The 25871-nt window shown below is 38.5% G+C and overlaps 1 protein-coding gene across 1 annotated transcript in view; it reads right to left on the bottom strand.

Moving 5' to 3' along the window:
- Positions 1-867: 867 nt before the first annotated feature.
- twist2 (twist family bHLH transcription factor 2) overlaps positions 868-25871 on the bottom strand; it is a 44676-nt gene continuing 19672 nt past the window's right edge. Inside the window, exon 2 of the mRNA XM_012956323.3 lies at positions 868-1914. The gene's annotated coding sequence lies outside the window, so the exon portion shown is untranslated. The remainder of the gene's footprint in view (positions 1915-25871) is intronic.

The raw sequence follows: 25871 nt of genomic DNA, 5'->3' as shown, positions 1-25871 counted from the left end.
TGTTTAATTGTTACATGGGATCAACAGCCTTTTATACCCGTGAGCCACATTTAAATAGAAAATGAGTTGGGGAGCAACACAAGCATGAAAACGTTAATGGAGGTGCCAAATAAGAAGCTATAATTGGCTATTTAGTAGCCCCTATGGGGACTGGCAGCCTACAGAAGGCTCTGTTTGGCTTTACACTGGGTTGTTATGCAACCAAAACTTGCCAACCAGGAATTTAAGAATAAGCTCCTGCTCTGAGGCCACTGGGAGCAACAGCCAAGGGGTCGGGGAGCAACATGTTACTCACAAGCCACTGGTTGGGGATCACTGGTCTAACATATTATTTTAAGGAACATGTTAGGAGGTGTTTGTGGGTCTTCAACATACAGTGGTCATCAGAGGAACTTTTTCCAGTTCATCCCCTTCTTGTGCCAAAAAGATTTTACACATACACAGTTAAAAAATAAAATCTAGGGTTGAGGGAAACCTACTGGGTGCTACGTTTTTTTACATTACCAAACAAGGTTTCTAAATACGCAAGTACTCGTTTTTTCATGGATTTTTAAAGCCACCCACAACATGTGCAATTATAAAGGCAACCATTTTACCAATTCCCACACTGTCAGCAACTTTTCAGGTAAAACTCATGGTTTCAAAATTTTATCTGGTACGAGGAACTGTTTGTACAGCTCTGTGAACCTAATAAAGAAGCATTATCCATCCTATGGCAGTGCCAGAGACTTACATTGGTAATTGTAGGCTAAGTCTCCTAGAAGTTAATTGTGAATAAGGCACATAATAAAGGGCTATCCATGGCTTATAAACCTCCATCCCTTCAACCCATAAAATACACTGCATGCAAGGAGTCACACCTGAGAATTCTAGTCATTTAGCTCAGTATATTTTTGCATATTTACATCTTCCAGAAACAGTATAAAAAGATTTTCACAGATAACTCATGCTGAATTTTAAGCAGAACACCCATTCCTCCCTGTTTATCTGCATCCAGTCAACCTTGTCACTTAACAGATCCTTGGCATAGTCCTTGTATTCTTCTTGTGCCATGGCGCTGCAACTGATGCCCCCTAGAAGATACATCTTTGGATTCTAAGCTACGGCCACATTAGCCCAGTATATTGTTTTTCAGTCCAAGAACACGTGAGGAGACCCAAACTATGGCTAATCTTTAATAACTAATTACATATTGGTAATCATGTCTTTGATTATAGGAGCATTTCATTTTAGTGTGTTACTTAGTTTGATGGAGGAGAGATTACTCTACTTGTGCCATATTTAAAAGTGATTTATGAAATGACATTTAAAAGTTAGTACTAAGAAAACGTCTGCTCCCTACAGAAGAAGGTGCCATTGCATTCGGGGGTCTGACCATGCATTTTGCGCTTTGGCAACTGATTTAACATCCCTCTGATATGGAAGCAGTTATATCTGAGAAAGCCACAACTTAAGAACACTTATTGGGCAATAGTTATGCCAGTTTGTCCTACAAACAAAGTGCCTGGGTTTAGAAGTGCATAGCGAATTGGAAGTGATAAGGCTGGCGATATGAGGCCAAGGAAAAAAAAAAGAAACAAAAATCAATTATTGTCTGCAAGGATCTTCAGCTTTTCCTGAATAAATATTCTCCACAGGGCTTAGACAAGTTACAAGGTTAAATATCCATGCTCGTGATGAGACTCTCACAGCTGATAAAGTCATGGCATTGTTTGTGCTTATTTGCTTAGGTATCTTCAACTGTTTTTGGTTTCTTGGCATCGGGTGGATTCCATCTGAAAATGATTTTAGCTTCTTATCATTTAGATAACAATCTTCCATCTCGTTGGGTAGGAACATCAGACCGTGGAGCCACAAAGCAGGGGAGTTAACCATTTCTAGCCGTCCTTTTGAAATCCACTCTTCTTGAAAAGTCTGTTGGGAGAAAATGACACAATGAATGTTTAGAACTACCTTTTAATCAATTATTGGGATTTTTGTTTTTTTCTGTGTTGAGCATGGTAAGTCATTGAGGACAGATTATAAACTCTCGCCAGCAGGGCCCTAACCCTATTGTCTTCTACACTATGCAATTCTAACTGTGCATCTCAATGTCCCTCTGTATATGTAACAGTTTTGTCTTGTATTTCTATCCTGTTATTCTGTAAAGCATTTTGGTAGATGATGGAATCTTTTTCCTTAAAAAAAGTGCTTGGTAATGTCATCAGTTATAATTGGTGCTTAGTAAAACTTGGGTATTAAAATGTAGCCCCTGTTATAAAATACGATTACAATGTTAGAAGTCACCTCATAGTTCAATGACCTGTAGATAAACACTTAGTGGCTGATTTACTAAGACACGAATTCGAATCCAAATTGGAAAAATTCCAATTGGAAAACGAACATTTTGCGACTTTTTCGTATTTTTAGCGATTTTTTCGGCGCCTTTACGACTTTTCGGAAATTGTCGCTACTTTTTCGTTACCAATACGATTTTCGCGAAAAAACGCGAGTTTTTCGTAGCCATTACGATTCGCTCGTATCTTGTCGCGACTTTTTCGTATTGAGCGCTCATAAGCGGCGGCCGAAACTTTCAGACTTAGCATGATTTTGGAAGCCTCCCATAGGACTCAATGGCACCCTGCAGCTCCAACCTGGCCCAAGGAAAGTCTCCCATAGGAATCAATGGCACCCTGCAGCTCCAACCCGGCCCAAGGAAAGTCACCATACTGAAGCTTGAATGAATCCGAACGCTACGAAAAAATCGCAACATTTTGCGCAACATTCGGATGGCAACGAAAAAGTTGCGTTAATTTTCCGAAAAAATCGCCAAATACCGATCATTACGAAAAAAACGCAATCGGACGCATTCGGCCGGTTCGTGAGTAAGTAAATGGGCCCCTTAGCCTTCACCCTCGTATCTTAATATCGTCATGGAACTCCTATAATATCCTTATATGTATATATATATATATATATATATATATATATATATTATATAAAATCTTGCTAGATCTCATAACTGCTATACTTTTTAGCTTTTGTATTGGTTGAATTTTACATCATCACATCAGTCCCTGCCCCAATGGAGCTTACAGTCTAAGGTCCCTGTCACATTCACTACTGGGCAATTTTATCAGAAGCCAATTAACTTTCCATATTTTTGAAATCTGGGAGGAAACCTGAGTACCTGAAAGAAATCCAAGCAGACACAGGGACAGAATACAAACTCCTCTTGGATAATATCTGCTTTGTCACCTCCCAAGACCCTGTTCTAAATGTAATACTATTGAAACATATATAATTTTGAATACTGGCAAATTGTTTAGCCAGACTACCGAAGCCACAGTTAACATACAGTAAAACAAGTTTACAAGCTATAGGAATGGAGAACAAAACATTTAATGTACCCCCTATTGTAAAGTATAAGGATATTATAAGTACTAGAGGGGTTCTATGACCATATAAAGGTACAAGACTGGAGACCAAGTTCTTTTATACAGGTCATGAAATAAATTGTTATGCTTTTAACACATATAGTTTAGCATGAAGAAGTCCGGAGTCAAGGATAAGATGTGTTTGTGAGAGATTAATACAGAATATACTGTATTGTACTTTCCATTGTACAGTGCCAAATAATATACAGTATATTGGTTATATATTAGGCCCATGTTTCTTACCCATTGAAATAAATGCATCTGAATTCTGCTTGTCTCTCAGGCTCAGTTTCTGCCAAATTATTTCTTTTGATAACGAATGAGGCAAACACATTTTTACCAAAGTGATTTCCAAGTTTGTTTTGAAGAGAGAATGATCCAAATTGTTTTCTGACATTACAAATGGGAATAAAATCCTGAAGATTAGTTCTCCCGTATTTACTCATTGTAAGTGGGTCCTTCATGAATAACATATGCAGGGTGCTGGATAAACAGTTTGCTGTGCTGTAGTGATCAGCAAACAAATTTGCTGTGAAATTCTGCATTTCGCCATTGCCAATTTTTTTTTGCAAAACTGCTGCAAAAAATTGACGGAGTTAGGAAAAAGTTGTGGACTCATCTAAAAGGTTGTGGTTGCCTCAAAAAAGTAATTGTTGAGTCAAATAAGTCACACTCACGTCAAAAATGTTGCAGTTGCGTCAAAAAAAGTCACGGTCACGTACAGAAAACACGCGCATCGCAAAGTTGCACAATAGCCGCATTTTGTGAATTTTTCAGCAGTTTTGCACATTTTTTGGCAAAACAGGACAGATTTGCTCATCACTACTGTACTGCCTAACCAATCAGCTCACTTGTTACTCATGTCATTTACACACATTTACTAAGTCCTCCTCAAAGACAGATAGCCATTGAGTAGAAGTAGTATATATTTTATCACTTGGTCATTACATACATGGACTTGTATGTAAAATGTACAATATGCTCCCAATACTGTAACTGTGCTTCTGTAGCTTCCAATGGATTTTTGCTGCTATGTGAATGTTTATATGTCCCATTAATATTTGCAGTTCTCCTGAGAAGGGGAAAGAGTTAATTATCAGTTCCAAGCATATACGGGTGGGAGCATTGATGTCTGTTTATTGCTGAGTTCCCAAAGCTATGTTCCTGACCCTTTCAAGATTTGGCTAACATTTACAGTCTTGTAATACGGCTTTGAACCATATGCTCTGTGTGTATTTAGAGCTTGTATTCCAGTCTCAGGGGATGGTGCATACTGAATTTATGGATGAAATGTATCCTGCACTATTAAAATTAATTGTATATAAACAAATGTTCAGTATTTGCTCCCTTAGTATCAACAGTAACCTGTTCATAACATTAACCAAATTAATTCTAATATTGTACAACACTGTAGTGTTAAATCCATGCAACGTGCCCCGCAGTGATCTTGTAGTTTCCCCTGTGAGGTAAGTGAAGGAGCCCTAATATCTGTTTGCAGGTAGGCAGTAAAGGGCTCCTGTGCAGAGGGCAGTGAAATTATTATTTATTGTTCAAATCTGAGACATTCAATGGCCAATCTATCAAAGATCAAGACAAAAAGTATCAGTAAAAAGTAGTGCTTCTTCCTTTAGACTGAGATGTTTAGATGCATTCAAACCTAATGAGCCACAGTAGGGCTTATTTATGTCCAGTGACATTATGTAAAATTTTGAGACAGTCGCCATGTGTTTCTGCTAACGTATATGTTGTATCATTATTATTTATGTACGGTATTATTTTATTTATTATTTTATCTATTATATAGATTGTAAGCTCTACGGGCCAGGGACCTCCATCCTCTTGTGTCTTTGACTCTTATTTTATTGCAACTATATCTTTTATTTATTTGTGTTTATTGTAATACTTTGTATTTATCTATTATTATCTTAATAATCCTCTGTTTGTATTAATGCATTCTACTGTACAGCGCTGCGTACATAAGTAGCGCTTTATAAGTAAAGATATACATACATACATACTATTTTAGGTGATTTATACACTTCGCATATATAGCAGATGTGTTATGACACAGTTACTGACAAAAAACCTCTAAAGGGAAGGTATATCTCTCTCTCTGGATTCTGAATAAGACAGAGCGGATGAGACTGGGGCTGTGTTTACTCAGGCTGGAAAGTGAGTCAAAGGGGCACATTTACAAAAGCACGAACGCTCGAGCGTTCATGTGAACGCTCCGAGCGTATTTCCGCCGATTTTTTCGTACGCCGCACGACTTTTTCGGACATTTGCACGAAAAAATCGGAAAGGTTTTACCGCTGTTTACAATTGTTCGGTACGAAAATTTTGTGACTTTCGGATCGCCAATACGATATTATTGTGACTAATACGATTTTTTCGTAAGCATTTTCGTGATATTTGCGATCTTGCGAAATTTTCGTTTCCAAAACGATTTTTTCCAATTTGTGATTCGGATTCGTGGCTTAGTAAATGTGCCCCAAAGTGTTAGAATTCGTCATCACCTGTTAAAAGGGGTGGAGCTGGATGTGACCTTTCAGTCCAGGAACTAAGAGAGGGAGTGGTGTAGCTTGGGGAGCTGAGACTAAAACACCAAAAAGACTATATACTTTTTTTTAGTTTAAGTTGCATTAATAGTGGCTGCGAATAAAAGCAAATTTCCTAAATATTCAGACTCTCAGTGGACTCATTCATCCTGGCTTCAGAAAAATGAACTGTAAAATATTTGTTTGCTTATGCTTTATGGTATTATAAAAAAGATGCCTGTTTTGTGGAAACCCTTGCTGTGAATTAAACACAGGCTTAAACTTACTTGAAATTACACTGCATGTCTCTGTCTCTTCCTATAAGAAAGGTACTGCCACTTCTGCCACCTGAGTGAACCCCCATAATAGATACGTCATTAGTAAAATGAAACCAATAAGAAGCCTTTCTGACATACTTAAAAACAAAATAAAGTTGACCTCATACCAACAATAATATATTATAGACTTTACATTTGAGACATACAGGCATGTTTATTGGCTCCTGAAACAACTGATCCTAATGTGTGTGTGACTCTCACAAAGGCTTAGATTGTAAACTCCACTGGGACGGGGACTGATGTGAATGTTGAGCTATTTCTATAAATTGGTTTGGGGTGTGTTAGTGCCATATAAATAATGGTATTATATTATAAAAATAATAATAACCATTTATGTACCGAAAAGAAAGCAATTGGCAATTATGTTCAAAGAGTCGCTGACTTGAGCCGGACACATTGATATGTGGCTACTGTACAAAATTTACAAAACTCAACATCCATATAACAATATATATACATATACAAACATTGGTATAAATGGAATAAAAATTTGCCATTGTTCAACTGCCATCAGTTCAACTGGCCAATTGTCTGAGCTTTCAGGTATTCATTATCTCAGACACACAATTGGTCTGAGATGTTAAATGCAGTAGAAGGTTATAGGCAACATTCAAAAATCCAAAAATAGGAAAAAAAAGCTCCAGCAGATTAACTGCAAAACACGACATGTTTCGGGTTAATACCCTTTATCAAGTCACTTGATAAAGGGTATTAACCCGAAACATGTCGTGTTACCACTACCCATAATAAATGTTTTGCAGTTAATCTGCTGGAGCTTTTTTTTCCTATTTTTGGATTTTTGCAGTTGTATTTGGTTGCAGCACAGAGCAACAACTAGGAGCTAAAGCATTTTTCGTAAGTACTTTATACAAAGTTCACCAATAATTTTTCATTTTTATAGGCAACATTGCAATTCTTCCCATTAATTCTATCAATATCAGTAGTGACTGATCTTGAACTTTCCTAGCTGATCAATCAGAACTAGATCCATTAATAAGGACAGGCCCAGACTGGCAATCTGTGGGTACTGGCAAATGCCCGAGGGGCTGCTGTAAGATGCCGTAGACATGTTTGGGCCTCTCTGTGCTTGAAATGCCAGGGCCTATTTCGAATCCCAGTCCAGGCCTAAATAAGAATCTGATTTGATATAATTTATCCCAGACATCCTAAACTGTTATAGATTTATCTACTGTATATAGGTCAATCCTTTATGATCCATTGTAAATCAGTTTATATCTACACTGAAAAACCATATCCAGAATCTAGGATCAGTTATCCAGAAACCCATTATTCAGAAAGCTCAGAATTATGGAATTTCTCATAGACTCCATTGTAATCAAATAATTCAGATTTGTAAAATTGAAACAGCACCTTCTCTGTAAAAATAAAAACAGTACATTGTACTTGATCCCAACTAAGATATAAATAATCCTTAGCCAAAACAATCCTATTGGGTTTATTTGTATGTATTTATAACTTTATTTATAAAGCGCCACAAGGGTACGCAGTGCTGTACAATCTTACAGAATACAAAATTACACACAGGGAGGACAAGTGATATAATAAATAAATACAGTAAATATATATATATATAAGTGCCATGTGGTATGAGACACAGTGGGAAGGAGGTCACTGCCCCATAGAGCTTACAATCTAATTTTAAATGAGTTTTTGGTAGCCTTAAGGTATGGCGATCCAAAGTACTGCAAGATCCCTTATGCAGAAAACCCAGAAAGTCCAAAACCTGTACAAGTATGATGTATTCTATAAATTTTGCTGAGCACTGGAAAGTGCTTTTTTTCTCTATTTGAATTTTTTGCTCTAAAACGCCAATTTTTCACAGAAAAAACACAATTTTTTGCCATTTATTATGCATTAAAATTGCAACAAATCCAAAAGAAAAAATAAGCCATTTATAAGCTCCTGAGATCATGTAGAAGTCAATGGCAGCTGTTCTTTTTACAACTGGAACATCTTTCTTTGCTTTGTGGTTTTAGAGTTTTTTTATGCTTTCATTTGTACGAAAAATTTACGGTTTTCACATTTTTTCTGCATCTTCTTTCGTTTTTTATAAAAGGCTGTTCAAATAAATTACTCAGCATTCGTATATCTAGAGAAAATTAGTTTTTTCCTGGTTCCAAAATCTCTAAAACCACACAAATGTTTAAAAAAAGTATCCAATTTGAGAAAAAAAAACAGAGAACAAACACGAATACAAATATACTCTTGGGGGGGGAGATTTAATAAAAGTTGTGGTTTTCTTCACAATTCATATTTTTTTGCACAAAAATACAATTTTGTTGTGGGTAAAAAATAAATTTTTTTAAAATTTATTATGTGACAAAATTGCGACAAATTTATAAGAAAAAATATGGCAACTAAAAGCTGTTGAGATCATGTTGAAGTCAATGGAAGAATCCTATTTGCAACTGGAAGACCTTTCTTTGATTAGTTGTTTTTGAGGTTTTGTGATGCGTTTACTCAGGCTGGAAAGTGAGTCTAGGGGGCCCATTTACTTACTCACGAACGGGCCGAATGCGTCCGATTGCGTTTTCTTCGTAATGATCGGTATTTTGCGATTTTTCGGATAATTGTCGCAACTTTTTCGTTGCCATTCCGAATGTTGCGCAAAATCTGGCGATTTTTTCGTAGCGTTACTACTTGCGTGAAAAGTCGCGACTTTTTCGCAGATTTCGCGCCGAGTACGAAAGATTCGGATTCATTCAAGCTTCAGTATGGTGACTTTTCTTGGGCCAAGTTGGAGCTGCAGGGTGCCATTGAGCCCTATGGGAGACTTTCCTTGGGCCAAGTTGGAGCTGCAGAGTGCCATTGAGCCCTATGGGAGACTTTCCTTGGGCCGGGTTGGAGCTGCAGAGTGCCATTGAGCCCTATGGGAGACTTTCCTTGGGCCAGGTTGGAGCTGCAGAGTGCCATTGAGCCCTATGGGAGACTTTCCTTGGGCCGGGTTGGAGCTGCAGAGTGCCATTGAGCCCTATGGGAGACTTTCCTTGGGCCGGGTTGGAGCTGCAGAGTGCCATTGAGCCCTATGGGAGACTTTCCTTGGGCCGGGTTGGAGCTGCAGAGTGCCATTGAGCCCTGGACTTGGCCGGGAGACTTTCCTTGGGCCAAGTTGGAGCTGCAGAGTGCCATTGAGTCCTATGGGAGACTTTCCTTGGGCCAAGTTGGAGCTGCAGAGTGCCATTGAGCCCTATGGGAGACTTTCCTTGGGCCAAGTTGGAGCTGCAGGGTGCCATTGAGTCCTATAGGAGGCTTCCAAAATCATGCTAAGTCTGAAAGTTTCGCCCGCCGCTTACGAGCGCTCAATACGAAAAAGTCGCGACAAGATACGAGCGCATCGTAATGGCTACGAAAAACTTGCGTTTTTTCGTGCAAATCGTATTGGTAACGAAAAAGTTGCGACAATTTCCGAAAATTCGCAAAAAATACGAAAAAGTCGCAAAATGTTCGTTTTCCAATCGGAATTTTTCCAATTCGGATTCGAATTCGTGTCATAGTAAATGTGCCCCTAGGTGTTAGAATTCATCATCACATGTTAAAAGGGGTGGCACTGGATGTGAGCTTTCAGTCCAGGAACTAAGAGTGGTGTAGCTTGGGGAGCTGAGACTAAAACACCAAAAAGACTATATACTTTTTTAGATTGAGTTGCATTAATAGTGGCTGAGGATAAAAGCAAATTTCCTAAATATTCAGACTCTCAGTGGACTCATTTATTCTGGCTTCAGAAAAATGAACTGTAAAATATTTGTTTGCTTATGCTTTATGGTATTATAAAAAGATGTTTGTGGAAATCCTTACTGTGAATTAAACACAGGCTTAAACCTATTTGCAATTATACTGCCTGTCTCTTCCTATAAGAAAGGTACTGCCACTTCTGCCACCTGAGTGAACCCCCATAATAGATACGTCATTAGTAAAATGAAACCAATAAGAAGCCTTTCTGACTTAACAAAATACATTTTCATGTAAATGAAAATCATCTACATGAAATCATGTAGAAGTCAATGGCAGAATCCTATTTGCAGCCGGAAGACCTTTCTTTGATTAGTTGTTTTTGAGATTTTGTGTTGCGTTTGTGCTGCAATATGAACAAGGCACAGTTTTCGCATTTTTTCCGTGTCTTTTTTTGTTCATCCTTTTTCAGTTAGAATCTTTTAATAAATGACTATTGTGGTTTTTGTGGAAATGAGTTTAGTTGCGAGTTTCATGTTGGAATACTAAAACCATGAAAATCAGAATGTTAATAAATGTGCCTCTTAGAAAATACTAAGAATTGTATAGTAGTTCTTAGGAACCAAGAATAGTCTATTTATTAAAGAAACAAGAAAAAAACTCAAGTAACTTAAGCAAGAAAAGCTGGGAAGGTTTAATAGAAGTCAATGAGAATGGTCTCTAACAACTTTATTCATTTTTACAGTTTATTATTGCATTTAAGTTTTTTAGCCTCATTGAAAATGAATAGAACAAGGCGATTCTCCACCAGTTTTGTTGCTTTTTTTCACATCTGCTTTTTTTATTTTTAACAAACTTGAATTTTGATAAATCTGTGTAATGAATACATCACTGCCTGCATGTGGCAGCACAGTATTCATGTGGGGTGGGTGGGGGGAGGCACCTAGGTGTTCCCTCTCCCACCCCATGGCTATTCCCAACTTGCACGTCCTTCAAATGTTCTAGAGAAGAGAGATCAGTACTAAGGGGAGCAATTTTGCACTGTAAACTGTAGTTTCTATGTTAGCACCATTGTGTATATTATACTGTAAGAATAAGCTGTTTTTGAATTTTATAAACATATGGTACTCTGAAGTTCAGAGGCTAGTAGGATTATGTCTGTGTGTGTTTTTGTGGCTATGAAATGGTTAAGAAGAAAGAATGTTTGGTGAAAAGAACAGATTGAGAGCAAGGCATCACATTGCATCAGGCAGAAGTATTGCAGATATGTGAGGCTAAGCCATTAGAATGAGGAGTTACAGGAATATCATTACTATTACTACAACTATTTGTTACAGAAATTGCCAATATATGATGATAGAAAATATTACCATATATTGGTCTAAACTATAAAGTGTATTATACCAAATATACCACTTATAGATGTAAATGTAAAGGCACAATTTTTAGAGTATGAAAGAAAATCATTAAAGACAAGTTTGGCAGAACTGATGGTGCAGGAAGCAGTTCTTTACCCTTAGGGGCAGATTTATCACAATGTGAGATTAGAGCTCACCACGGAATAACTCACCCACTTTCTGTTCATTCCTATGGGATTTCTAGAAGCATAGTTATCAGTTGGTAAAAGTTAAAGTTCACCGTTTGATAAATGTGCTTCTTAAAATCCCGTAGGAATGAATAGAAAGTGGGTGAATTTTTCTGTGGTGAGCTCTAATCTCACATTGGGATAAATCTGCCCCTAAATATTCTCTGCTCTCACCTGGTACTGGAACCCCAGTTTCCTATTTCAAAAGGAACAATGTATAGTTAGGATATTGCACGTAACATGGATTGGATTGAGGGGTTCATTTAGGTACGTGGGAGCAATAAATGGCTTTGAGAAGTCTGAATAATATTCTACATCAACTGTGAGTTTGCTCTCACCTCTTCTTTGTAGGACTTGGCCAGATGAATTTGCTTAAAATGTTATAGTTTTGATCACATTATATTTTAGTTCAAAACAGATGGCACAAAAAGGAATCCATCCAAGAGGAGGGAGAAACAACCCCCCCCCCTCCTGTTCCTAAAAGGGATTCTGGTCATAAAGAAAAAGAAGTATGGAAGTAATTGAGGTCTGAGATTAGCTCCCCTTTCATCTTCCAAAACATCCTGTCCCCAGAGATGAAATAGTGAGTGAGGTTGATGGGAGCTTCACACGCTGGAAACTGCTGAAGGTTCCTTTGCTTCTCTTTAAAAAAAAAAAGCAATACTGTAGACACGCAAGAAAGCCTTAAATTCTGACGAGCATTCGTGATTAAATGGGGCTTGCGTTTTAATTAAAAGTTATAATGGTTTTCATGAAAAGTGGCAAAACCTGTCAGCCTTGTTAAGCTTCTACAGGGCCAGAGTGGTAGAAGGCTTGACACTTCGTTAATGCTTTTAATTAGCAGGGGTTGAGTCGAAGCCAAAACATATCCTACCAATACACATATTTCAGCTCCCCAGTGATATACTGGAAAGGGTTTCTGATAAAACCTCATCTCACCTCAGCTGTAACATTACTGTGACTGGCCAACGAAGCCCATCTTTCTTCAGTAGGGTTATTAGGTGGATCTTAGGGGAGTCATAATGGTGTTCTACTGAAAATAATGGACCTCTAACAATTCCCAGGGTACAGAATTAGGGTAACAATGTCAGAATGTGTTTCATAATTATTCCGTCAGCGGTGGAGAACACTCTATCATGTATCTAGACACTGTTGTAGGGCTTTTACAGTCATGAATACGGATTCCAGAATAGTAGCTCATCCATGGCGTTCATTAGATATGACTGTACATAAAAAAACCTCTGGGCTTATTTATAAAAGGTGTGTATAAAAATTATTTATTAAATATTTAATGTAAAAACAAATACCTATTTATAACACTAGTGCATTAGTTTATATGGTGGTTATATTAGGGTTCATTTCTCTTCTCTATGGCTATTGACACAACTCACTAAGGGAATTACCACCATGGCTGATAGCAATTCCAGGGTTCTAGGGCAATGAGCTAGCTTTTACAGGACACAGTCTGCTCCATTCAGTCCATTCTGATTGACAGGAGCTGTTTGGATGATACCTGTGATATCACCAAGATGGCAGCCAGTCCAATGTGTATTTCTAGCTCATGAGCATTGAAAGTGGCTGCTGTCTTGATGTTCCAGGTCACTGAATGCAGAAGATAAAGGAGTACTATCTCTGTAATCCAGAACACTACACTGGAAACCCATCGCAATGGAACTCATAAAATAGAATAGAAACAAATTATATACAAGAGCCGTGAATATTCTGTAAATTAAATCTTAATAAACAGTGCTCAGTGATGTCATCAGTTATAATTGGTGCTTTATGATTTCATATCTGACTCACCGAACCTTGTGTATTGTAATAAATAACATATCCCCTGTTGTAAAATATGAGGATATTAGAAATAACTTCTGAATTCCATGACCTGTATAAAAGCACTTTGGTCCCTTGCTTTTATATTGTTTTTATAAATTTTTATATTGAACTCCTTGGTGACTCATAATATCCTTATATTTTACAATAGGGGGTGCATTATTCACTATATATAGATCTCTATTCAAGCACAGCACTTAAGGAAGCTTCTACTCTATCATTCAAAGTACTGCCTGGTTTCTTGGGTACGTGTACAGGGCCCCTTGGGAGATATTGCTGGTGTCACATGCGATGCATACCCCTCATTGATTGGGCCACAACTTAAATCTGCTTCATTTGCAGTACAAAGGCCTTAAATCTAAGATGTCAAATTAATGGTGCTGTGATTGCTCTTTCTGCTGGGCATGAAAGCTGTGAATTATGGGAACTACAGGAAAAGAACTGCCGTTTCCGGGGCCCAGGCAGTAATGGCAGCAAAGCAGCAACAATATTATTAGGGACAGTGAGTAGTTTCAGTGGTGGGATAGAGGGCATTGGGGCTGACTGGCCTGACTGCAACTTTATCTCTGGGCCAGTGGGTGTTTAGTTCCACTTCTGATGGAGCTGATGTGCTTCCCTGGCAGTAGAAAAGTACCCCTTGTGCCTTGGAAACCTAAAGAATAGAAAATAGCAGCTGTATAATGACCCAAGGTGATATCTGTAGGTGAAATTCTCTGATCTGCTGATGAATGGATTTGTGTTCTTGTAAAGATATTCCTGAAATCCCACCTTTGTGCAACCAGCACGAAAAGCAATATAACCTTTATGTCCTAATTTTCAACTCTTTGGAACTGTAATTACTTTAATAAAAACACTGAGCAAGGGAACTATTTTAACTGGGAAAACAAGGGAGGAGCAAACAATTCATGGATTCGTGTGAAAAGGGGTGAATTTGCTTGACAGACGAGCCTATTCACACTGAATGTGGAACATGTTAATGAAAGGCAGAGGAGGATATTCCCCTTGAGGTTTTGTAAAAATAGATTTTGCTGGCTATGGATATTTATTAAATGAGTAATTCTGTTTTTTTCCTAGAACAATATATTGAAACATAAAAATGTATTTTTCAAAGAAATAAATGCAGTAGAAGAAAAAAAAACCTCCAAAATGATGGTCCAAAATGTCCAATGTACAAATATAGGATTTGTTATCTGGAAACCTGTTATCCAGAAAGCTCCAAATTATGGGAAGGGCATCTCCCATAGACTCAATATTTCCTTTTTCTCTGTAATAATAAAACAGTACCTGTATTTGATCCCAACTAAGATATAATTACCCCTTATTGGGGGCAAAACAATCCTATTGGGTTTATTTAATGGTTAACGACCCCAGGTCCTGAGCATTCTGGATTACAGGTCCCATAACTGCATTAATATTTCAATTGACTGGAATATTAGCAGCTCTCTCATGATGAAACAATATAGATAGAAATGATGCGGCCAGGGTTTCTTTGTTGCTCTGTCAGCACTTCACTCATCTCTTTTCATACTTAGGTTAAACCTACATATTCCTCCTACAGTTTAAATAACACACAGCTGTGTCCAATAAGCTTGTTTGGAAAATGTCTTTTAGCAATAGTTTAATAGTTAAAAAAAAAAAAAAATTTGCTGTTATCTGTTGCTGTTATCTATAGGACATTAAAATTTCACACAGGGCTAGACATATTCTTCATTTCCCATGGTGCCACAGCCATGTGACCTGTGCTCTGATAAACTTCAGTCACACTTTACTGCTGTGCTGCAAGTTGGAGTGATATCCCCCCCCCTCCCAGCAGCCGATCAGCAGAACAATGGGAAGGGAGCAAGATAGCAGCTGCCAGTAGATATCAGAATAGCACTCAGTGGTAATAAATCCAAGTCTGGCTTGGGACTCCTCCAGTTACAAGGGAGTAGGAGAAACAATAGGTTACCTGAAAGCAGTTCTAATGTGTAGCGCTGGCTCCTTCTGAAAGCTTAGACTCAGGCACAATGCACTGAAATGGCGCCTACACACCAATATTACAGCTAAAGAAAATATCCATTGTCTGTGTTTAAGGTCTAACAACTGATGTAGTGCTTACCTGCATTTTGTATGGAATTGCAAGTGTTTGTATTTAAGCTTCTAAGTGCCTGAATTTACAGAAATGTGGCTCATTAATCGTCTGACAAGCTTGGCTACATAAATAAAACTTCATTTAAAAATTAGAATTTTAAAATAGCTCGAATTTTGAATTTTTTTGCACTTAATAAATAAACTTTAGTTTTAAAACTAGCTTTCGAAAATTAGGACTTTGACCTCAAAAAGCTGATTCTCACTTGCCCCAGAGTATCCGCTTTCTAGTAGTCCCTTTCTCCTATTGCTGGGTGGTAATGTATGTATTGTACATGTTTTTAGGCTTTTTATGTAAAACTCTTTAAATGCTGCTTATATTAAACTTCTGTATTGTTATAACTGAGTACTTAACTGTATGAAGTAATTTACAAATGTACAAATTGTTATGTATTCTTTTGCCTCTTAATTGGGGCATTGCTATATAATCGAGCAGCTTGTTTATACCAGTCCTCCCTGCATGTACAATATACATCATGTGCTATATTGTAACACTGTACAGCACTGAGTGTCCTAGTAGTGCTATATGAATAAAGTTATACATACATACATACATATCACCTGTTTTCCTCTAACAGTGAAGACACACGGAGCTACTAGTAGCAGCTACTTGTCACGGCTACTAAAATAGACAATGCTGATCATTTACTGATAATTGTCTCTATGGGGCACATCCGAACGTATTTTCGCCGATTTTTTCGGGCGTCCGCACGACTTTTTCATACACTGCACGACTTTTTCGTACACTGCACGACTTTTTCGGACGTTTGCACGAAAAAATCGGAAAGGTTTTACTGCTGTTTACAATTGTTCAGTACGAAAATTTCGGGACTTTCGGATCGCCAATACGATATTATCATGACTAATACGATGTTTTCGTAAGCATTTTCGGGATATTTGTGATCTTCAGAAATTTTCGTTTCCAATCCGATTTTTTCCCATTCGTGATTCGGATTCGTGGATTAGTAAATGTGCCCCTATGTGTGTTTAGCAGAGGCAATTCTCAGTACTGTCTATGGCAGGGTATTTTCTGGCATTTAGTAGCCTTTAAAAAGTAACTGTTAGCCCAGTGTGTGTTCACCCTAAAGGTGGCCACACACGTGGCGATGGTCGCACGAAACATCGTCAGATCCGCCACACACCGTTCAGGGCTGAAACAGCAGATAAGGAGGTAGAAACAATAGGATTTCTACCTCCTTCTGCCGATTCAGCCCTGACGGCAGATTTTGCTCAGGTGCCTTCTATGGCGCCCGATCAAATTTTTCTAATCTGGCCGATCGGCGAGTCGACCGATTTCAGCAGCTTCCTGTTATATCGGGCGACTCGCCGACATGCCATACACGCACCGAATATCGTACGAAACGAGTTTTCGTACGATATTATCGGTGCGTGTATGGCCAGCTTTAGGCACTGAGACATGCAGTATTGGATTTACAAACTACAATAACTCTGCCTATTCCAGCCATTTGATTAAACTCAATACAATTAGTATTTCCATTTCAGCGCAGCAGAAGGCAGTAATGTTTCCATGTGACAAAGAGGTTTTGTAGATCCCGTTGTCCTCATTAACCCCCAGACGCACCATACTTTCATGTTTAGCCCATTTGGAAGTTGAACAGTCAGATATCTTTATGCCAACATTTTTTAAAGCACTCCTGGATCATAGTTCCTTGGAGCATCACATGCCAACGAGACCATCACAGTTTCTCAGTTGGGACCCTCAATGGTCTCTTCCTCAGTTATTGTTACTGTAAATTAGATTCCGTTTCCTAAAACGTCATGCTTCTTATTGCTTTCCTCTCAAAATTCCCAATTTAAAGCCAGAAAGCACTCAGTATTGCAGGGGTAATTGGTGTAATGGAAAAAAATTAAAAAAGGCTTTATTTTTAGCTTCCAAAAAAAAACAAAACAATCCATTGTCTAAAGCTGATACTGCTATGTAAATAATCCTAGATGCAAATTGTTTCCCAATTTTAATCCATGTTCATTCAGTAAATACACGCTATAATCCCTCTGTAAAATTCCTGTTTTTATTGTGGATTTCTAAAAGCTGCTTTATGGCCCCTATATGATTACTGGAAGGAGAAAGGCATTCCTCACTCACTTATAAACCCATAACAAGTCCCTAATCAGTGCCGGCTATATTATATCCTTGCACACACTTCTTCGGACAAACGAAGAATATCACCAGAATATAGTGAACTAAATTGCAGTTTTCCAGAGGAATAATGTAGCGCACTTTAAAATTAAGTTTTTGTATAATGTAGGTAAATTATACCTGTATAATAAACGGTTGTACGGATATTGGATCCCTTATTTGGAAATCCGTTATCCAAAGAGCCCCAAATTAAGGAAAGACTGTCTTCCATTTTAAACAAATAATTCAAATTTTTCAAAATTGTTTCCTTTTTCTCTGTAATAATAAAACAGTCCTTTGTACTTGATGGAAACTAAGTTGTATGAATCCATATTGGTGGCAAAACAAAAAATCCTATTGGGACTTTATTTAAGGTTTTAGTGTTTTTTTTAGCAGACTTGAGGTAGGGTGATCCAAGTTACGGGGTAACAAAAACCTTGCTAGCAGAAGTCAACTGTTTGCGCTGTAGGATGGCAGCCAATCAGCCGACCTGACAGGGAACTGCAGCTTTGTGTGCAACTGTGCTTCTGGGGAATGGCCATTAAGACACACTCTCCCTCTCATTTATAACAGACACAGAGCAGGGAGGATTTATAGGAAGAGGATCTGTAGGGAGATCCAATAAAGGTGTCATTTTTATCCCAAACTGAAATCACCATATATTATTATTAATTGCCAACAACATGTGCATGATTCCTAAAGTACTACTGGGGTTAATGAAGGGCCAGATTAAATGAAATGAGAAAAATGAACTATCTTAATTCAACTGTAGCTTTTCTAATAAATTTCAAAGTTGTTATGTGATAAACCATGAACTAAAGTTTTCTCATCGGTTTGAATCTGGCACAAAATAAGCAAAGTTTGCTACTGATCTAACCAACTATTGCAACCAATCAGCAGGTATCTGCCACCTTTTAAATGCACCTTATTGGTTGGTAATAACTTTATTTACTATAAATATGTTATCGCTAGCAGCATTAAACCTACACCTTAAGTTAAAAAGCTAAAACTCCATTAGTATTAGGGGACACAGATTTTTTGTGTTATTTTGTTTTTATCAAGCGTCAAAACCACTGCTCTGTTTTCAACTGGAATCAGGGCCGGATTTCTATCCGGTGCGCCCCGAGGCCGCCCCTGTGGGAGTCCCCCATGCGCATGCGCAAACGCGCACCCCAGTGCGCATGCGCAAAGCGCCAGCTCCTCATTGCGCATGCGCGAACGCTCTTTTTAACTCCCATACGGAGCAGTGGGGAGAGGTCCCGACTGCTCCGTATGGGAGCAAAATTTAAAAATGTTCTTGCGGCGGGGCGGCATGCCGCCCCTAAACTTCTGCCGCCCTAGGCCCGGGCCTTTGTGGCCTCTCCACAAATCCGGGCCTGACTGGAATATCTTCTTTTGCTTCATGGTATTAGAGGTTTTTGTTTTTTTGGACGCTTGATTTGTTTTTCGTTATTCGATATTTTTTTACGTTCATGCCTTTTTCAAAGGCAAATCACTTGAGTATTTTTATGATTTAAAGAAAGAACAAATGAGAATGCGGAAGTTGAAAATGTATTACCCCTTCTATGCCTTAGCTTGCATAAGCAGATTAGATTTGGTTCGGTATTTGGATGAATCTTTTACAAAGGATTCGTCCGAATCCCAAAATATTATGCATCCCTAAAGGACTTGTTATTTGGTAAAATAAGAAATTTGGTCAGAGGATCTTAATATTTTCTTTAGTTTATGGTGTAAAACTGAAAAGAAGATGAAACATGTCTGGTGTATCCCAGTAGTTGGTTGGTGCTTATAATGAAACATAAGAAGTGGGGTATATACAGGGAGGCCCACTAATTACAGGTGCACCTTATTTCATTCATTTTCACTCCTCCCTGATCACTCTTCTTGTTTCCCATGGTCCCTTAGTTTTGTGTCCCACAAAAACATCTTGCTTGTTATGCTATGAAATGGTTAAATAACGATACCATGAAACTTTCAAATTGTGGTAGATCGGAACTGAACCATTTAAAAGATAAATTAAGATAACTGACACAAATGTATGTAATGCACTTGTTTACACTCCACCTTGTGGCCCTCCAATTCTTGCTGAACTTGCTTTTGGTCAGTATAATCCAGGTTGGGTTTAGCACTACACAAGCTTTAGTTCACCCAAGTCAAATATATAATCCAAGAATAGGTTTATAATTTATTATGTAGTTACTAATGTCTATTTTAGGATTCAATTTCTCTTACATAAATGTAATAGAGAGTCATTCTGGGTCATGACCCATGGGTGAAGAGCCAGTTACCTAATAGATTTAATACTTCAAAGTAAAACATAAATGTCCAATACAAGCCAAAAAATATATCATGTTCTTCAATCATTAGGAATTGTGTTTATTGCTGGGTTCCCCTCATCAAAGCCTTTTTGTGTGCAGCTAGTGGGTGTAGGATTAACCCCATGCACTAAATGTATTAGATCTTTATGTGAAGCCCTCTCTTGGGTTAGAATATCCACCAACAAGTGGTGTGTTGTATGTTTGCTAAAGTTGAATGAAAAACAGAAGCTTAAGACTGAAGCTGAAACTGAAAGACGTAAATGTTTTTCTCACTGTTATTCTGACTTCTGGTTGTTATCTCAAATCAGATACTGGAAAAGCCGTCCACTAATGTAAAGTATCTTAATATAGTGACATGTTTTATAATGGAAAACATTGGTGGTGTAGCTGGAGGTGTGTGGTTCTGGGTATCCTTTCTCCCCTGCAAGAAGTGTTGTGCTCTGCCCTTTCTGTTCTCTGCGGATTTTATGTTTTTTTTGTGGCAGTTGTTGTGCCATACATTTTGCTCAGGTCACTGGGTTTGTAATGTTCCACAATCCAGGCGTTAATATCTCCTGTTATCCTGTTAGACCAGTGCTGTCCAACTTATTACGTGTAGTGGGCCAATTAACTCAGCACGTTGGAGGGTCATATTAAATTAAAGTAATTATGTCTTATATAGAAGTCTATGGATCTCTAGGCAGACTGGGGGCCATCATTTTTTTGGGGGGAGCCTCATCTGGCCCATGGGCCCTCAGTTAGGCAACCCTGCCTTAGACTATATTTAACTATAAACCTCAGGATCAAAATTGAGTGCTGGGGGTTTCTTGACAAGTGCCCCGCCCCTATTTTCTAGGGTGCCCAGCTCAGCAGAGCAATTCTGGTCCAAACAGGGACTTCCTACTTAGAGGAAATCAATACTTATAACAGTAATTCCATTTTTATATCATGGATTCTGCATTATACTTTCTGCAAATGTCTGGTAAACCGGATACTTGGATCCAGTTCAGCTGACAATTTAGAATTATATGGAAGATTGAGAAAGAGACGTGGTATGTAACGAGAGCAAAAGAAAATGGTATATGTGACAAGAAAGGCCTGTGCGATTATATCATAGCAGTTCATATATCCTTATTGTAAGTGGGAATTGTGTATCATAAACTGGCAGAGCTAAGAATTATTCATTGAGGAAAAATGGGAAAGAACAGCTGTTTATTTGTATGGTTGGCTTACCAGGGAGCTCTGGCACTGAATGCATAAAGAACATTTTCTTTACTAGACCATCATTCTTCCAAAATGCTTAGAAATGTGGAGAGACTGTGTCTACAAACATGAAATTCATTACTCCTATCAGCAGCAGTGTTTTGACTGTCCCAATACAACTCATGATCTGAGCCTTTCGCATTGTTGCCAATAGCCCAAGTCACAAGGCACAACAGACGGCAAAGGTATAACCACTCATCCTGCTTTAGTCTCAGATATAGGGAGAGTTAGGCACACAGCCTAAGCCCCATCAAATAAAGATAAATGATTGAGCAAATGAATAGCAGTTGCTTTGTATAGACAAAGGCTCACAACATAGAGGCCAAGCTATCCAATAATATCATGCATATTACAGTATAATTCTGCTGTATCCATGTCTCCTACTTTAGTGAATTGAATAGCAGTTCCTTATGGCTATTTTGACATAGTTGACTGAGGCTCTACTGGAGTGAAAGGATGTAAAGTTTGCTTAATATCTAGTCACCTATAGCAACTGATCAGAAGGTATGATTACTGTCTATTATTTGGCTGATATGGCCTAGCATGTATGTGTGCCTTGGCTTGTTTGTGTGCACCGTGAATACTAGGATCCAAGGGGGTGACCCTTAGTAGTTAAAATTATATTTAGGGTTACCCAATGGTACATAATACTAAAACAGGTTTATTTTTATGAAAATGGTTTGTTTAGATGAAGCAGGGTTTTACATTTTTCATGCAATATAGTTTTATAGAGACCTACATTGTTTGGGGGTATAGTTGGGAAACCCGTAGCCCCACAGTAGCCAGTGGAAGACCCTGCATTTTGTTGATGGCGCCACTACACAGTAAATACAGAAAAAGTTATAATATCACCTCATAAATATTTAGAACATTGCAATGTAACACACCGCCCAATAAATAGAATTATGTTGTGCAAGTTTTGATTCTATTTATGACCTTTATAATGCCCCCCCCTGGCGCCGAAATTCATTGCAGCACAGTAATGGATACACTGACAGCCCAGTTCTAGCAGATATTACTAATACAAAGGATATGAGTCAGAAGAGTCAGTAGATAGTTTCTGGTTTTTGCTGCTGCCTTTTCAAAAAAAAAACAAAAAACAATATAAATGATCTTCTCTGACAAAGCAGAAACAACAGCGCATTGTTGTACCGTATATCCGCTTGGGACTAAAGCGTTAACCTCTTCTTCTCTACACGGGTTGCTTCAGGTTTGTGTAATAGAACATTTCAGGCCATCCTGGCGGTGAGAGGCTCTGACCTTTTCCCCTCCCCTGCTCATTATTTTATTTCCCACAATCCTTTGTGCTCTGGATGCCTTTTTCTGTTATAATGGAAAATGCTGGGTTTAATTGACAAGACTTTCATAGAGTAAAAAAGAAAAAATCCTGGCACAGAATTGTAAGTGAAAATAACTGTGCTGAACTTCAAAAGAAAGTGCCCTGGGATTTTAAATGAATGTTGGAGGGGAGAGAGAGGGTAGCGGCGAGGGAGTTGAGAGTGAAAGGCCAATAACAATTTCACATACTTTTTTTTTTTATTTTTTAAGGGGGAGAGGGTCTGTTTGTTTGTGCTGAAAATGTTCCCCTGAAAAAGCCATTTAGACCTGTGTTTAGGGAATTACTTTTACAAGGTGGGTGACCACCAACAGCTCCAGAACCAACATGAAGCCACTTATGTGCCATTGGTTTGCTTTTCCCTATGTGTATATATATATATCTATATGGCTATAACCAGGGTATAGATTTCCTTATAATCAATATCGACCCTGAGCAATCCATGTAAGTATTTTGGGGTTGTGGAATGCCGACATTAGGTCAGTGAGAGGGGAGGATCATTATATATTTTTGTCTAATATCTGTGGGTTCAGAGTGCTCAGAGATGGTATAAGGGCAGGGTATGTGATATGTGCAGGACCCTCTTGGCCTAATGCGGCCAACAGTAAATGTTCCCATATTACTACATACAAGTCTTAGCTACAATCACAGTACTTATGAATAGGGTATTTTAATGGCCGACAAGTAAAACACCTGCCAGGGCCGGAGCGGGTATAACAAATTTACCGGAAATGTAGTTGCGAGTAAATTTATAATAACTTTCAGTCCCTGGCCTGCCCCCTTAAGCCCCCAATCTGCCCAGTTCTGCCCAATCTGAAAATTGCCCTTTTTCTTCTTCTTTTTTTATTCTTTCCCTGATCCTCCTTGTGACACTTGTGATGTTATAGTTCCGCCCCTTTGTCATCCCCCCACCCCTTCTATGTCACAAACTGCCCCTTTTGTCTAGCCAGTAAGTTGTTTTTAAAAAGGCAGCAACCTTACTTAGAAATCCAAAAGGTGATTTATTTGAAAACAAACCTAAGGTTTGACTGGATCCCCTGCTTCTCAAATAAATCACATTTTGGATTCATAATGCTCATAACATTCATAAAACACAATTCTGAACACTAATGAGTACAACCAGGGAGAATATAATGGAATCAATTAGCTGGTGTGTTTAGGTGCGCTCAAACCTGTATCTACGCACAAACGCATACAAAAACGCCTGTGTGTAAGAGCCCTTAATTGGCTAATAAATGAAATTCCATTCTGGGCATTGTAATACAAAAGAGCATTAACCTTTCTGTTTTAACATATTATTCTATGATTCTTATAAACTGTTAAAAGAAGAATAGGTGGACACTAGTTTTTTGTGCAATACTATGAGCAGTGAGGACACTGGGCAATCTGTTATGGCTTCCATATATCATAATTCTAGTCCAGATGAGTTAAAAGTGGCATTGAATAAAGCATTAATGATATTCAGTTAAAGGGGGGGTCCCATTTATATACTGACCCACTAAATTACTCAGGAACTGCTGATTATGTATAGCAAGCAACCCCACCTATTGTATTAGTCAGACTTTAAATGAAAGAATACATATACCATATTTGAAGGGGGATTTTATCCAATGTGGAGTTACATAAAACAGTTTAAAGTATCTCGCATTGAAAATTAAAATACGTTTCCATGCTAATAGAGCCTTCTTGTGTTCAGGGTACAGCCTGTGCGACACCCAGTTAGAAGCTTGACTGGTTAGCTGACTAACCCCAGCCATTGCCCCACTGGTACCAGCCCACAGTTCTGCATAGAGTTATTTGAAAGCAGCCGAGCCCAGTTCTGAAGACTCCGCCTGTGTAGGTGAATTGAGTTATAATCAAATCCCTCACGTCTACACTGAGAGTGAAGAGGAAAGAAGGTTTAATCTAGTTCTGTTCAGTTAACTGGAAATGTTATCGGTATGGGACGTGTTATGCAGAATGCTTGAGACCTATGGGTTTTTTGGGGGTTTTCTGTAATTTGAATCTCCATATCATAGTCTGCTAAAAAAAATCATTTAAACATTGATTAACCCCAATAGGATTGTTTTGTTTCCAATGTAGATTCATTATATCTTAGTTGGGATGATTATTGGGATGTTGGGATACAGTGAAAAATAAAATGATATTTAAAAAATTAAATGATTTAACTAAAATGAAGTCAATGGGAGATGGCCTTCCCATTTTTCAGAGCTTTCTGAATAATGGATCCCATACCTGTACCACTATTCCTTTTATTCAGGCAGCCCTGGGCTCAGTCAGGAGTAAGTGGGCCAGTGTTTCTTTATCTGGTTATTTCTTCCACCTTCCTTAACCTGACTCTGCCCGTTACTCTCAGTATGACTCTGAGTATGACTCTCAGTATGACTCTCAGTATGACTCTGAGTATGACTCTCAGTATGGCTCTGAGTATGACTCTCAGTATGACTCTCAGTATGACTCTCAGTATGACTCTGAGTATGACTCTCAGTATGGCTCTGAGTATGACTCTCAGTATGGCTCTGAGTATGACTCTCAGTATGGCTCTGAGTATGACTCTCAGTATGGCTCTGAGTATGACTCTCAGTATGACTCTCAGTATGGCTCTGAGTATGACTCTCAGTATGGCTCTGAGTATGACTCTCAGTATGGCTCTGAGTATGACTCTCAGTATGGCTCTGAGTATGACTCTCAGTATGGCTCTGAGTATGACTCTGAGTATGGCTCTGAGTATGACTCTCAGTATGGCTCTGAGTATGACTCTCAGTATGGCTCTGAGTATGACTCTCAGTATGGCTCTGAGTATGACTCTCAGTATGGCTCTGAGTATGACATGACTCTCAGTATGGCTCTGAGTATGACTCTGAGTATGGCTCTGAGTATGACTCTCAGTATGGCTCTGAGTATGACTCTCAGTATGGCTCTGAGTATGACTCTCAGTATGGCTCTGAGTATGACTCTCAGTATGGCTCTGAGTATGACTCTCAGTATGGCTCTGAGTATGACTCTCAGTATGGCTCTGAGTATGACTCTCAGTATGGCTCTGAGTATGACTCTCAGTATGGCTCTGAGTATGACTCTCAGTATGACTCTCAGTATGACTCTGAGTATGAATCTCAGTATGGCTCTGAGTATGACTCTCAGTATGGCTCTGAGTATGACTCTCAGTATGGCTCTGAGTATGACTCTCAGTATGGCTCTGAGTATGACTCTCAGTATGGCTCTGAGTATGACTCTCAGTATGGCTCTGAGTATGACTCTCAGTATGGCTCTGAGTATGACTCTCAGTATGACTCTCAGTATGGCTCTGAGTAT

Source organism: Xenopus tropicalis, chromosome 2 (assembly GCF_000004195.4).
Source record: "Xenopus tropicalis strain Nigerian chromosome 2, UCB_Xtro_10.0, whole genome shotgun sequence".
Classification (NCBI taxonomy): Eukaryota; Metazoa; Chordata; class Amphibia; order Anura; family Pipidae; genus Xenopus; species Xenopus tropicalis.
This window is presented reverse-complemented; position numbering and strand designations above follow the sequence as displayed.